Below are 16,908 nucleotides of genomic sequence, written 5' to 3' on the forward strand. Positions count from 1 at the left end.
TTGGTGGAGTTCGCTTCCTTGTCAAGTCCAGCACGAGGCCGCGCGACAAATGTAAACAATGAACTTCTATGTTTAATATGAAAAGTTTGATGAAATGGATTACAAAATTGCATCAGCTACAGAGAACGCGAATAACCATAAAGGTTAGTGAGCGCGGTTTATTCCGTTCAACTTACATGACACGTACTGCGATAACCGAGAATGCATGCTTCACGCTACGATTAGCCGAGAGCCGCGATATGACCCAAGGCTACGATGTAATTTTTAAAAAACTCACATGTCTCCTACATTATGGCTACATGTAAGTCAACATGAACATCAAATATCCGTTTGTAAACATATTTACAGGAAAACAATGATGGCATAATACTTATTTGCCGTATTATGTCAATTTCAATCATGCACAAATATGACCTGTCCTCACCTGCTGAAAATGTCGGTCGAAAATGAGGCATGGGACGAAGAGACCCAGCTAACAATTTCACGTTGTGACAACGTCGTGACAACGTTGTGTTTACGTTGTGGCAACGTTGCGGATGTTACGTCCATATAACGTTATTTTGTGGACTCCCATTTATGTTGTCACAACGTCATGGCCTAACGTTGTGTTACGTCATATTCACGTCGTCACAACGTTGTGATGACGTTGTATTTTACGTTGTGGGAACGTTGTGATAACGTCGTGTTTACGTTGCGGTAACGTTGCGGATGTTACGTCCATATAACGTTATTCTGTGGACTCCCATTTATGTTGTCACAACGTCATGGCCTAACGTTGTGTTACGTCATATTCACGTCGTCACAACGTTGTGATGACGTTGTATTTGACGTGGAGGGAACGTTGTATTTGACGTTGTGGTTATGTTGTATTTTACGTTGTGGCAATGTTATAATAATGCGTCCCTACAACGTTTTTTCTGTGTACTACCATGGACGTTGTCACAACGACGTGAAATAACTTTGTGTTACAAGGATGAAATACGGTTGTGACCATTCCACACTAAAATGTTGTAAAAACAACCCCAAAGCTTGATCCGGAAATGTTTTAGAATATGCTTTAGTCACGTGAATGTGCATGATTCGAGATACCTTTTACCAATATTTTAAAACCAGGGCGTCGAATAGCCCGGTTAACAGTGAGTTAGATCGTGTTTTGCTAACAATGTTCAAAATGTAAAAACACCACTGAGCTGTTAACGACATGTAGATACATGATTTGACTATAACAAAGTCAGACACCATTACCCTTTAGGCTTGTACTGAAAGAAACAAAAAAGAAAAGAATGGCAGACATTGTAAGGGGTTGACCATGTGATATTTTTTCTGGGGAGGGTCGGGTCCTGGAATATTATCGAAAAATTCTTGACAAAAATAATTACGGTTCAGACTGGTGAAAAAAATGCCTGCCACAAAAAAATGACATAGATCTAGATGCAAGGTGCTTATCTTCAGGCTCATAGAGTTAAAGAAAATCATATATCTGCTTTGGTAGCTATGACCGAAAACATATGTAATCTCCATAGAAAAGTTCCAGGTCCCCACCTCCTTGAATATTAAATGGTCGGTCTCTAATCAAGTCCATATAGTATACTTCAACTTTCAGTCATGCGAAGTCACCATTCAACAAAGAACTCCAAGACACATTTGCGTTGATATTTTATTATTTTTAGATTATAGAAAATGTAAACACTTTTCGAAATTATTGAATGCCAGAATCTTCTTTCTTTGGTGTTCACTTCAAATTCCCTGAAATACAAACAGCTTAATAAATCTCGAGCAGGTATATAATAGGGATCATATGACGAGAAACATTCATTTGGAGATAAGGTTTTATCAATATTCAAACTATAATGTATAATTCAAGTGACTGATGGAAACAAATTTTAACATTCATTCAGAGACATCAAGAATCAGGTTGAATACAAAACGTGGTACGAGCATAGATTTATATAAATAGATCTACATTCTTAGCATTCATTTCAAGCAAAAAAAAACCCCACCAATTAACATGGATAAAGACAATGGAATGTAACCGTAAACAATTGTACTTACGTTAACATAATTCACAGCCCAGGGTTTATTTGGTGTGTTCCTCAATGATTCAACATTCTTGATTTTATCTCCTGGAATTGTCGTGTAACATTTTCCCCCTTGCTGCAACGAAAACATATTAAAAAAGTCAAAACTAAAACTATATTCAATAAGCATACATTTACATCTGTAGTCTAAACAAAAAGATAACATACATTGTATAATTGCCTAAAATTTAGGAAAACTGTAAATCTAAAGTCTTCCTGTATAAGGTCCGATCGGAAATAAACTCAGGCTACAGATATAAGTAACAAAATTATGAGTACCATCATAAAAAAAATACCTAATGTAATTTGGTTTTACATATACACCGGTCTGACAAACCAGTGATTGTTATAGTGAGCCACGTCTCACAACCTCTGTCAGAGTACAATGACACACAATCATGTTAGTACAAACATGGTTTGTTGGGGACCTTTTCTAAACCGGAATCCAAACGGGAACAGATATATTTGACAGGCATTGTAGCTAATTACGACTCACATCTTCATCGCAGCGCTGTTTATATAGATCTAGCTACAGTACGATTTCGTAGCTAGCACTGGAACTTACTCGTTCAGTTTTCGATCACCATTTTATTCTCTCTCATTGACAAAACGTTTCAGAGAACCAAGTATCATATACTTACTACGTTTATTAACATAATACAGTTCAATATCGTTAAATATAATTCTGTAGTATGGTAGCCTACCGAACGAATATGGCTGCTATCAATTCCATTGTATTTTCCATTGGTGCACATTGACTAGATCTACACCCATCTCACCTTAATAATCAACAAACGATGACCAAATCACTGACAATGCATGGTGATATTTAACTTTTGATTATCGACTAGCTTATCATCACCAGCGAGAACAATACCGCAAACACCCCGTTATAGCGCGCGACGAGACTCGTTTTACTTTTGCTCGTTTTCATTAGAAGGGAGTCGGACATAGATCTAGTTATCGGAAAATAATGAATTGATTCTTTTTTTTTGAAATATTAAAAATACACATGATAAGCGCCTTGCTCAAATAAACTTTATAGACAGCACCAACAACCTGATGGTCCACATTTAGGCTACTTCAGTCAGTGCTGATTGGGCCTTTTCGGGAACAACATGTATGTTTCTGTCTCTTCCCGAAAATACAATTTTTCATAACATCATTGAGCGCTTTAGACTAGGGCTATAACTAGCAGCCTACAGAGAGTCGATCTATACTTCCATTGTTTTGATTCCCTCTCTTCGCTGTATAAGAGAAATCTACTCAACCTTTCCCATGGCCTGAATGAGCCACATTGTTTCACAAAAATCAAAGTCAGAATATTAGTACATGTAAACTTTCAGATTTCAGAAATAACACGGAAGAAATGGCGATAACTGTCAGTGGTCAGTAGGCGATGCATACGTTAGGCCTATTTAGGCCTACAGACCTTATACGCTTACGATCGAAACCCGAACATAATATGACGACCACAAAACGCCGCCAGACTGAATTCTGGTCAAACATATACCTACTGCTTGCCCTTGGTAATTACCCTTGGTATCCATAAAATAATAATATGGTAAAAAGTCATGGGCTTCCTTCACCTCTATATACATCACGTTCTGTGTATCAAATATTACTATCAACACTGACGCTCAGCTCAGTGAAAGTGACCGGCAAACGGCATTCTAAACCCCGCCACTTCTGAATAATACGATACATTTAAATCATTTGACTATCTGCATGTACAGAAACATATCAACGAGCGGAGACTGCTTTTGAAAAATAACTTACCTTATCCGAATTCACAGATCATCTGTCCAGTTCCCGTTGCTGCTCAATCACTTGGTTGTAATATATCCAGAGTGAGTTTGAACTAAGATGGCTGGTGACAACAAATCTTCCGCGACAATGTGACGTCATTTTGACGTCACTTCACGAGGCAACAGGCCAAACTTTTCAGCTGTCGCTCTCACGCCGCTAAAAATGCGCGCCAATGTGTTTTTAACTGTAATTTTGCTTTAGACAACATTTAGTAGACAGATAACTTCGTTCATAGATATATATGTTAAAAAAAATAAAACTACGAGATGGTAGATCTACAAGTGGTTTCCTAAACATCATTTACCAAAAGTGTTGTAATGTCCAAAGCATAACGTTATAACAACGTTAATTTGCAACGTTGTTGTTACGTTGTGGAATAACGTTACAATGTAACGTAATACTAACGTTGTAATAGAGATACGCAATTACGTTCTGGAAATTTTAGTATTAAGAGATGAAAATTGAAATGCCGAATATACAGAAAGGTAATGCATTACTGCCTTGGTATTCTGACAAATTCATGTTGATTTTGATAAAGCAGTTCTATTCATTTATGACTATCAAGAAGCAAACTTTATAACGTTTCACAGACGTTTCACAAACGTAGTTACAAAACGTTGTGCGATGTCCGATGCACAACGTTTTCACAACGTGAATGTGCAACGTTGTTATAACGTTGTGAAATAATGTTGCACGTTGACGTTATAATAACGTTGTGACAACGTTATTTCACGACGTTACCAATCCACAACCTTTCCACAACGTTGTGACAACGTCGTGTGTTAGCTGGGGAGTTACCTCCCTTTTGAGAGACCCAAACCGGCCAGCAGCAAAACGGACCATAATTCTGACGAAAACTGTTAGTCAAAACGGACCAGTGAACTACCAGATTGAAAATAAAGACTATAGTTTAGTCAATTACAAGTAATTATGAACACCGATACAGCACATTCATTAATTAATAGAGTTTTTTCATGTGTCATAATATTTTAAAGTAATTTGCAAGATATTTACTCTGGGCTTCCCGCCTGTAATAATGCCGATGTTACTCAACCGATGCGATCCCGTCTCAACCCAAGCCGAGTCGGCGCGCCCGTCCTGACCGGGCCTGGGTCTTTGGCTGCGTTTGATTGTCCGCAAGTGGGCCCTGCGGCAGTAAACTCCCTTCATTCAGTCACTGAGGCTCATTCGCTTTGCGCTAGGTGGTATGAAAACTGTCGTTTTTGTGTCCTATAAGGCCACAGCATTGTGAAAGCACCATTTATCGTTCGCTCAGTTCCTCGATTATGTTTAAATTCTGTATGCGTATGGAGACAGTTGAGTTCCAGATACTATTTAAATGCCAAGGTAGTGCATTCGTTTTTTCCGTACGTTTGTGCGTGCGTGCCACTCGTAGCCCGACATTGCGGCTTGCATCTTTATAATTATTTATTATTCCGCCGTTTTTTGTTCAAGGGCTAGCAGAAAAAAGCACTGGCTCGATTGTGTTGAAATTTTGAATGCGTTTGCAGATAGTTAAGTACTAGATACCACACAAATTCCTAGGCCGTGGGCCCAATGACCAAGGGCAGATAACTGAAAAACAAGTAATTTTTAAGGTATAGTTTGCTCTATTGCTCCGCAACCACTGGTCCCATTACTTTAATACTTTGCATGTATCTGCTGCCTATGGTGCTTGACACCTTTTGTTCTTTGTCTTTGGTCATTGGTCCCGTGGTTTTGCAACCATATTGGATTCAAAGTTTTTCTTTTGATATATGTCTTCAAATCCTCTCAAACAACTGCAAGAAATGCTTTCAAACTTTCTGAGAATTGTCTCCATGCATAACACATCAAACCCCGTTTGCCGATTTTGGATATCTTTGTTATTTGAGGCCATATTCGATTCAGAGTTTTCAAAGTGCCTTTGGGGTACCTGTCTTCAAATGCATACTCCCCTGAATCCACTGCATGAAATACTTCCAAACTTTCGGAGAAGTGTCCCCACACACAACACAACAAACTCTAATAGCCGTTTGTCATATCTGTTTTAGTTGCGGCCATAATGGATTTTGGTTTTGATATTCATTTTCACCGAAACTTTACTTTAAAGATCATATCTTGTAAGGTTGTTGACAGAAACTATTGTAAGTTTGCATGAAGTTGGTGTGCCATATTCATCTTATTGTTGATGCATCCTATTGTTCTTGGTTGCATGCTAAAAGTAACACTGCTTGGTGGTAATATTTGATTAATATTTGGGACACCCCTGGAACACGCCAATTTAGTAGGGACGATGTGCGGTGACTATCTTTTGACGTCGTCGGAAATGGGTTTAGAACAGATTTCTTCACACGACAATTTCGAAGCAGCGATTCCCTGCAAGTGGTGCCTACATTTGACGAATGTGGTACAAGGAAACCCTTTGAGGATTCGAACATGGACGTTTGTGCACAGTAATACTTGGAGCCCGCCATTGCTGCTTGCAGCTTTAATTTTGGTATATGTTATTCTTCATATGCCCTATTACTCGTATTTATAAAATTAAGCTAGAAAATCATAGGTCAACATGCAGTTGGGTGACTGCTGAAATTTAAATATTTGTTCAGCATCTTTAAGTTGGGGGAATAAGTCCGTTTAGTTGCTATTATAACGTTGTGCTTTAATCATCTCCTTATGTATGTTGTTTGGTTGGGGAGGGTCCGGCTTATCTAAGTTAGATTTTGTCACAGTTCGAGAGAACATGTGTGGACAATGCACGTCTGAGAACACTGGGGATACCTCCTGTTTATCAAATGTTATGAAAAGACACTCGGGATTCCCTTGTGTATCAAATGTTATGCAAAGACACTGGGGATACCTCCTGTGTATCAAATGTTATAAATAGACACCGGGGATACCTCCTGTGTATCAAATGTTATAAATAGACACCGGGGATACCTGCTGTGTATCAAATGTCATGAAAAGACACTGAGGATACCTGCTGTGTTTTAAATGTTATGAAAAGACACTGGTTAGCCGAAATTGCTGCGGACAGCAGGCAATATCTTAAACAACAACAGCAAACCCTTATCATGAAATGGAAGAAGTACCTTCACCGGAAGCCACACTTCAGACCTTGCTGAGTAACACTGATGAATACTACGAGGGATGTCTTTTTTCCCCTTTTGTCCATTTTGACATCCGCATCCAACTCCAATTACAAACACGGCTAATGTAGTAATGAGCAGTCACTTAACCATGAAGAATGTTTGTTTGTTTGTTTAAACACGCCGCACTCAGCAATATTCCAGCTAAATGACGACGGTCTGTTAATATTCGAGTCTGGACCAGACAATCCAGAGATTGACATCATGAGCATGGATCGATGCAATTGGGATCAATGACATGCATCAAGTCAGCGGGCCTGACCACCCGATCCCGTTGGTCGCCTCTTACGACGACAGAGTCGCTTTTTACAGCAAGCATGGGTTGCAGAAGCCCTATTCTATCCCGGATCTTCACAGGTCTAACCAGTATAGAGTAGTGTAAGAATAACCAGTAAAAGAAGTATGTGTTGTGAAACATGAGGTGAAATGGGGTTTAACGTCGCGTGCAAGATTATTGAACATGTATAGCGATGTGCATGCACTTGTGTGTATGTCCCGACTCAGACACAGTATACGGACTTCGACGCTCTTCCACTGGACCACTGAGGCTGTCCGCATATTGAAACGTTTGTCATAATGGGAAGAAATTATTATGATGGGACTAACTGAAGCAAACCATGTACTTCAGTAAGCTGACTATATGTATAAGGTCGACCACAACAGCTTAAATATTTGATATTGCAGCTTTTCAAACCGACCCCCTTGAGATTGGACACCATGCACAGTAACTTGGCAACATGGTAATCGAGTCAGAAGTCTCATTGTATGTACTTGAAAGAGTACAGGCCACAGCACTGACATCTGGCGTTGCTTCAATGGTTGTTTTCATAAATGTTGAATGTGTTTTCTGAGTACTGACTTAGATTTCTGGAACTTGAAATTATGTTATGCGCAAGTTCAATGCCAAGTTAGTGTTCAATTTATTTGAGATCTGTCATATCGTTTTGGTATGTTTTGATCACTGAAGTAATCTGCACTGCCCCAACTGTATGTGCCACCTAAGTATGTTGTAGTGGAACTCACGAGCTCTTATGTGACAATGACACTAAAAATATGTGCATAATTAATGTTACATCATTTCAAGCTGACATCAGCAATGTGAGTCTTATGTATAGTTTGTGTTGTGGATACCGTTGTTGAAGTTGAAAACAAGTTCCAGTATGAGGCTATTCAGGTATAAATATATAATGTACAAGACGTGTTTATATGCTGCTAATCATGAATAGTTCAAAGACAAACGCACACAACCAAAGCCACAGAGGATTACCACTTGTTTTACTATAATAGACTGTTTAATAAATGATAGTGTGGCTCTTCATTAGATATCCCCACCCACAATATTTTACGAGGGAGCAAGAACTGGATGCGTAAGTATTGGTACTGTCAACGTGGATGTTGATGGGGAATTAGCTCTTGGGGGAGTAAAGGACAAAATTGACATCACTAGCCCGGAACGCTTTATGCACAACATGTAAACAATAAACAACAATTGCACAATGCGCGGAATACCTGCTCTGACAACACAAACACACCCAACACAAACACGGACCTTCCAGCTCAGGCATACATGAGGTGAGCGGAGCTCAATCTCAACCTCAAACCTCAGGACGTTTCCTACGAGCAGCACATCCTGCTCGAGGTCGTCCCCACACAAACACTAGGAATACACAGCTTCCTAACAGTGTAATGGTAACACATATATAGTTATGAACAACAATGGACAGACAATGACGTTGCTCTGGACATGGAACTTCTGGGGGTGATGAACCGACATTGCTCAGGGGATGAACACTTAAGGCAATAAATGTCATAGTATAGATACCAGTAATTAACGGAAAGTGATATAGTAGCCCAGGCTGGCTGGCTATATGAGGATAAACAACGGGGATTAATAGGGTAATTAGCCTTTTAAATCAAATGTTCTTCAGACAATGGTTGTCGTGGTTGTTGCAATGTTTGCAATTCTGTAGTGTTACGAATCATGTATTATACTTGCATGCTGCGACAAGTGAAGTATTAAGCTCCCCAGGATTGTTATCTGACTACACACAGATCCAGTTGACCTGACCGCAATGACAACATGCTAGGGCTTTGCTTGTATATGTGTTCATATCGGATACAATGGATAAATAAAATCAAATAATAAAATCTTCAAAATCACTTTCATGATCTCGGCTAAAAACAGAGTTAATTGTATTCTGTTATATCTTGAGCATAAATTTATAAATCACTGTCACATAATAATAACACAAAGTGTTACCGAAAAGCTTGCCCCGTCAGTAGCATCGTCAGAAACTCATGCTAAGGCAAGGCAATTTTTTTCAAGTCCAAAAACGCATATTGTACAAGTCAATATAGTAACGGCCTATGACTTTGACGCACACATCTTCCATCATGTCCCAGACATGTTGGGGAAAGTTCCGGGTTGATTTCTGGCCATGGGATTATGTGGATGTTGTGCAGCACGATGAGACAAAACTTCGATCCACACGCCTTGCAAACGGGACAACAAGGGTGCCAGTGTGTTATCCCAATAATACTGTCCAGTGACCCTTCCTTGCACTAATGGTGTGGGGTTGCGCCAGCCATGGTGAAGCCATCCCTCACTATAACCGATCCAAAGCCAAATCTGGTATGACCTCCTGTTGACTTGAAGTTCATTTCGGGGTCGCCAGGCACGATCACGGCTACCAAGAGAGAGCAAAGTGACTCGGGACTCATCTGAAAACATCACACGCGACTGGCAACGTTTTCCACAGTTTCGACGTTGTGCACGCCATTGACTTCCGTTGGCAGTATGATGATTTATAAGATGCGGCACACCACTGGTTTGGGATCAATCGATTCTGCAGACTACTACCAGCGTGTCGATAGCACGTAGATGCTCCGTGCTTTGTAGACGCTCCGTGCTTTGCAGACGCCTAATCACTAACAATGAATGAAATAAAGTAAATCACAACTGTATTAAGAACAGAACTAAGTCTGAGAGAAATAATGGTCAACATTGATTAATCCTTGAATGTATCAAAATCAAGAATGACACCCTACGCTTGTGCGTACTGCCACAGCAAAAAAAATGCAGTTTCCGGAATCCGGATACCTGTCGGATACCACCGGACACTTACCCAAAACGCGTCCGGGTATCCGGTGGCAGATACCTTGCCGGATACCAGATCTGTGGTATCTGGCATGGACACCTCACCGGAAAGTATGCCACCTGGAATCCGGGTATCCGGCACGGATACCTCACCGGATACCTCAATCTGGGTGTCCAAGGATCCGGCATGGATACCAAGGATCCGGCACCGGATACCTCATTCTGAGTTTCCAAAAACATGTCACAATTTGGGGGTGCATTTTGTTCAATTAAGTGTGAAACACCTAAATATATATTGGAAACTAACCAAGAAAATTGAACATTGCTGAAGGTATCCGGAAGGTATCCGGCAGGTATCCGGATGCAATTTTTCGAGATGTCTTATTTCTGGTAAATAATGTTAGCCTGGGCATATCAGATAGCTGTAGTAATATTCTGTGTCATTTTAGTTGTAAATATCCCCTTAAAGTTGAGATCTATGGGGATGTACTTTTGGATAAGACACTTTTTTCAATTTCATCTATAATTCTTTTTAATGAACGAACATCAGTTCTAATACATGTGTGATGATATCCTTAAATTTCATGTTCAGACTTCCAGATTGTTCTAAGTGAAAGTATAAACTCATCGACTGTGTGCTCACTTGGGCCTTTGGTCCTAGTGAGATTATAATATGATTATTTGTAAAGGTACAAGTACTTGTTACGAGCACACCAGCTTCATTTAAGTTTGAAACACAATATGCCTCACTCTGAGGGTTTTGACGACGCGCATAGAGAGCCGGGAACCAGGTTAATACGACATAAGCTGGTTCCCGGCTCTCTATGCGCGTCGTCAACTTGCGCCAAGTTATATCAGAGACGAGGCCCAGCTTATACACTGAACACGATCGGTCATTTCGTCAAAATTGGCCAAATATTGAGATTGCAGCTGAGGTCATGCTGGCAGCTGAAGTGACACATTAAGGTAAGGAATATGATAATATTAAAATGATCACGTATTAAAGTTTTCTACCACATATAAGCCTGTCACATGTGACACATTAACTTTTATAGCCAACATGTAAGTAAATGTAAAATTATATTTTGATATAACAAGTAGCCTGTCTATCATATGTTAGTATTTGCTTATGTATATAATGTAGAAATATGTTTACTTTAACTGGATAATGTGTATGCTAATGTGACTCACTCTCTTATTTCATATACTCCCTTCACTCTGTGAGATGATTAATAGCCTCAACATATTTTTCCAGATGTGAAGAATCAAGAACAGCTTTAATGACAGGGAAGTTTTGCATCAGAGATCATTGTGAAGTGGAAGATAAGACATTTTAAGGGTATGAACATTTTCACTTGAACTAGCTGAACAATAACCATGATGACAACTTTATCATGGGGGAATTTTTGGTGGTGGGGTAGCCTAGTGGTTTAAGCGTTCCCTCTTCGTGCTGAAGACCCATGCAGTTTTGATTCCTGCCACATAGCTGCGATATTCCTGAGTGTGGCGTTAAACATCAAACAAAGCTAACAAAGCTAAACGGAAATGCTAAAACATCTCCCAATATTAACCATGCTATTACAGAATCTGTTCACTTGTTTTTGTATGTAAAATATTTTTGAACGATTACATCCATCTAATGATTGTTTGTATGTGTGATATGCCAGTAGAGGTATATATGTACAAGCATGTGCATACGCATATAAAAATTATGTATGTTTGGCTAGGTACCAGTATATGAATGAGTTGTTTTGTGCGACTTGTATATTAGCATCATCACAGTTTCAACAGACAGTTTATGTATATGAAATGTTAAATGTCTTTGTAGGGAGAATTGCATATCAGAACTGTCATTATTTTATTACTTATGAGTAGAACTTTTTAAGTATCTGGCATGATACATTTCCTTGGTCCACAGAAACATGTTACCAGTAAACTGACTTGATAAGTAGCATAACAGTCAGTGTGGTTGGAAACTAACTAAGCCGTCACTACTCAGTTAAGTAATTAACAGATAATTGCAAGTGATAATACCCACCTGACACTAATTGCCCTGTTAATCCCTAATCCACCATGAGTTGACATTGAGTTCATCTTGCTAATGAGCTGTTGTGAGCGTAACGAGATGATAAACATCAAAGGTGGGGCAGGCTTTGATCAAGTGTTCTGTAGAAGAGATTATGTCACTTGTTTAATGTTTATTTAGGATTAGCTACATCCCTTGATGCTACCAAGACCATACTTGAGATTATCAGACAGTTTGTCTGGATACAACCTGATGTCTCAGCTGTACTTATTGGATTCTGCCTTTTTGCAAACTATGTGTGTGACAAGGACTTTGACCACTCTGTGCAGATGCATAACAATGCATAATGAACTTGGGGTATGATTCAATTATGTCACACAAGTCAAAGACGGGTTCCACTGTATTTAGAAACAGACGATAGATGCAATACTGTGTAACTGTATAACAATCAAATGAGTATTCAAATAGGAATACACATATATTTACAATTACCCTTGAAAAGTTCCAAAACCAAATAGAACTACTTATATTATGATTACACTTGACCAATATATTTGGCAGTTTTTCCCGTTATTGTTAATCTTAATTAACGATAGGATAAATGATAAAAATATGATAATGATTTTACTCATGACTATTCATGGGCCGATACAGCTTTTTTTTAAAAGTGTGGGAGCACAATTAAGATCTCTTTATTGTCTTTGGTGGTAATTTATACAGAAATAAAGATTTTTTTCGAAATAAAAAGGGGGGTGCGCACCCCAGCCCCACCCTGGGTCCCTTAAATGTAATATACATAGTTTGTAGTCGATTGTTCAGGCGGTTCTTTTCAGTTGATTTTTTGTATCAGTGTCTATTTTGGCCTACCAATTAATGGTAGATATTAAATATCAATAATAAGTGAGATAATTATTTTCAGTGTGGCTCCCATTGCAACTAAAGCAAGGAACGATTCAAATTAAGCCTGATTCAGCTGCTACATTGAAATGTATTTGCTCCTCTAATCAGTAATTCAATCAGTTGTATAGTGACTTGATATTTGGTGAAAATATCTGTTGTATGAAATCCTAATGTTACTTACTTTTGTATTTGAGATGATATTTGTATTTGGTAGCCTAGTGGGTAATGCGTTCTCCGAAGCACTGGGTTCTGTTCCTCACATGGGTACTGTGTGAAAAGCCCATTTCTGGTGTCCCCGCAGATATATTGCTGGAATATTGCTAAAAGCTGTGCGGAACTATACTAACTTGCACACTCATTATATAGTATTTTGATATCACTTACATGACTTGTGTGACTGAAAGTTTTGATAGTTATGAATACCGTATTCGACGTAATAAGCATCCAGGACGCTCTCAAAATTTCGTGGTTTATGCTGGCAGCCTGAAATGTTTATGTATGACAAATATATTTTTCCAGAATGAAATTCCCCATAATTAAGGGTGCATATCACACACGAGTGTGTATTATACACAAATAAATAAGTCTTGTATACATTGATCAATGGGAAAGGGTGCTAATTGGGATTGTTCACTAGCCAATATATTAGCAAATATTCCCGTGGGCGCTTATTAGAGCGAGGCGCTTATTACGTCAAATACGGTAGTTCTGTTTTTATGTATAAGAACCTATTTTATGCAATTTGCATTGCCTTGTTTACCCTTCCTTATGTTTTGATGTAATGCAAACATTTGAGAAAAATTCAGGTGAGCCTGCCTAATGGCACTACAGGAATTGTTTTCAGAAGATCAATTACAATTTTGTATTTTCTGTAAAATTTACTGTTTGCTATAGCTTTTTTACATTGGTTAACATGGTTTGGTTAACAGTTGCTTGATAAATTGTCATTACCTTACTCATTGTGAAACCAACTTTTTACCCTTTGTCAATATATGTGTGTTTCTTATATTTTTAATAACAAGCTTTTAAAGATGTTATAAATTGTTTCAGGCACCTGGATTTCATAATGACACCAGATCAGACAAGTCATACAAAGGACTCTCCGGATGATGAATAATCCTCCCCAGAACAACTAACAGGTTCACCTCAGAAAGTGATGATTCTGAATGAATAATGCCACATCAGTGTGATTCTGTAGGTTGTTTTATTACGACATTAATCAAGTCTAAAGGAATTAATACCACAGCAGTGAGACTATGTTTATGTGGTGTGCACTGACGCTGACTATACAAATCTGAATGACTTTTGTGGTTTACTGCACAAACATAATTGACTTTAGATATTCTTCTACCTTGAAATTCTTCTGAGATTTGACTAATTTGTTTATTTAGAAAATGGCATTGAAGCATCTGTTTCAGATTTTGAATGTTCTTGCACCTCTGGTTACTGAACCAATGAAATGTCATTAAATCAATAAATATGATTTTTTATCTGAACAATTTTTTTGTTTTGCTTCTTTAAAGAAATATGATATTGATCATTCATAACAAAGGTGCTAACATATATCAAATATACTAATGCCCTGAATGTTTTCCTACAATTAATACAGCTCACTGAACGAAGTTTTTAGTTCCATGTCAGTAGAAAAATTACATTGATATTTTTATGTACCAGTACTTTATTAGGTGTTTTCTGTGGATGCCATTAGTCTTATGCACAAATTTGGGTTAATGATATTCTGTTTCAAACTTCAACGAAACTCGTCTGTCAAGATGTAACAAGTACTGATACAGTTCCAAAATAATCTTTTAATCTCACCAGGAACAAAGGCCCAAGTGAGCACATAGCCAATGACTCTCATTTTTTTTGTCAGAGTGAGTATGGTGTTATGCCACTTTACAAAATTCCAACAATATCATGATGGGTGACACCAAGCAATGTACCGATGTGGTGAATCGAACGCTTCAACCACTAGGCTAGAACAAACTGGGAATATGAAGATGAAATGTAAGGATACCATCATACCAGGACTGAATGCTTTTCATTTAATACGCTTAACATCTAAAATGAAATATATATGAACTTGAAAAATGTTTTCACCAAAAGTACATGCTCATAGATCTCAACTTTAATGGGATATTTACAACTAAAATAACACAGAATATTACTACAGCTATCTGCTATGCCCAGGCTAACATTATTTACTAGGAGAAAGACATCTCTAAAATTGCATCCGGATACCTGCCGGATTCCTGCCGGATACCTTCAGCAATGTTCAATTTTCATGGTTAGTTTCCAATATATATTTAGGTGTTTTACACTTAATTGAACAAAATGCACCCCCCAAATTGTGACATGTTTTTGAAAACTCAGAATGAGGTATCCGGTGCCGGATCCCTGGACACCCAGATTGAGGTAACCGGTGAGGTATCCGGTGCCGGATACCCGGATTCCAGGTGGCATACTTTCCGGTGAGGTGTCCATGCCAGATACCACAGATCTGGTATCCGGCAAGGTATCTGCCACCGGATACCCGGACGCGTTTTGGGTAAGTGTCCGGTGGTATCCGGCAGGTATCCGGATACTGGAAACTGCATTTTTTTTGCTGTGTGCGTGAGGTACGTGGAAACCATAGGCTGTATTTTGGTATTATAGGTAACCAACATAAATGTTCTTGATTGGGATGTTTGTTGTTATAATTTATCTGTGTTCTAATAGATGGCATAAACATGTCCTGATTCCCAGCTTGTTTGAAGAGTGCAATAGCCGGTAACCTCAGAGAGGCTTGATTGCTGATTGACGAAGTGGATGTTTTTGTTTTCAACCTTTAAGGTCAGCGTGAATTGACGTGGTTTGTTAACCACTATGTCTGCAATCCACCATAGAATTAGATACTTATTCTTACTATTTTGGCCATTGTTTTAACAGGCGCTAATTATAACATCAAAGGTTAATGTATTTTAAAATGGATATTATTATTAAGTCCCTGATAAAAATGATAAAAGTACCGAATCAAAGGCAAAGAAAGAAACTGGCGGACAGCATTCTATGCAGCTGAGGTGTTCAGATGTGTTTTGTCCACATCATGAGTCTCTTTTCCTATCAACGTATGGTTTCATATCTCTTGAACACAAAAGTTAGTGATCATGATCAGTTTTGTCTCATTTTATTGACTATTATTAGAATTTGTTTAGCTCCCTTAGTCATTATCTAATTTATATATCGTCATAACCCTTTTTAAGTAGACCGCCTCCATGGTCAAGTGGTCGAGCGCGTCTGCCCTTCGGGCGGAAGATCACACACACATACGCACACACACACGCACACACGCACACACACACGCACACACACACGCACGCACGCACACACACACACACACACACACACACACACACACACACACACACAAACACACACACACAAACACACACACAAATTATTCAAAAAGACAAGACACAGTTTTGATTGAGTAGAAGCCTGCCCATTAGGTGTGTCAAGATCTGCTAAATTGTGACCAAATTCAACATTTCCCTTGAGTTTGTTCCTTCGTATGTCAGCACCATGCCAATGTGTTGGAAAACGCCTCCGACATTTTTACTGAAAAAACTATCCATATCTACAATGGACGAATTCTCTAGGCTGTCCTTTATGCGAGCCAGAATTCTACGATCGTTGATGAAAATTCCTGATTAAATTCCTTGGATAATGAATCTTGGTTTGTGAGCTCATTGTACATGCTCGTGAAATCAAATAACGGAATTCAATTCTCAATCTGAACTCAGCAGCTTAACAAACTCTATATCACTGAGAAACAGAGTTGCAATCGATTATTCTGTCTGTTTCCCTGTATCGTTTGGTACAAAAGAACAC

The 16,908-nt window shown here is 38.7% G+C and overlaps 1 long non-coding RNA gene across 2 annotated transcripts; it reads right to left on the reverse strand.

Moving 5' to 3' along the window:
- Positions 1–1,643: 1,643 nt before the first annotated feature.
- On the reverse strand, positions 1,644–4,007 carry LOC125383586. 2 transcript variants are annotated; one of them, XR_007222832.1, is made up of 3 exons: positions 3,858–4,007; positions 2,053–2,154; positions 1,644–1,746 (listed from the first exon to the last, which is right to left on the reverse strand). It is a non-coding gene; the product is annotated as an uncharacterized LOC125383586 (long non-coding RNA). The 2 variants fall into 2 exon arrangements; XR_007222831.1 differs by lacking the exon at positions 3,858–4,007 and having other exon boundaries at positions 2,053–2,776.
- Positions 4,008–16,908: the final 12,901 nt, after the last annotated feature.

The sequence above is a fragment of the Haliotis rufescens genome, unplaced genomic scaffold (assembly GCF_023055435.1).
Source record: "Haliotis rufescens isolate VD_foot unplaced genomic scaffold, xgHalRufe1.0.p SCAF_24, whole genome shotgun sequence".
Taxonomy (NCBI): Eukaryota; Metazoa; Mollusca; class Gastropoda; order Lepetellida; family Haliotidae; genus Haliotis; species Haliotis rufescens.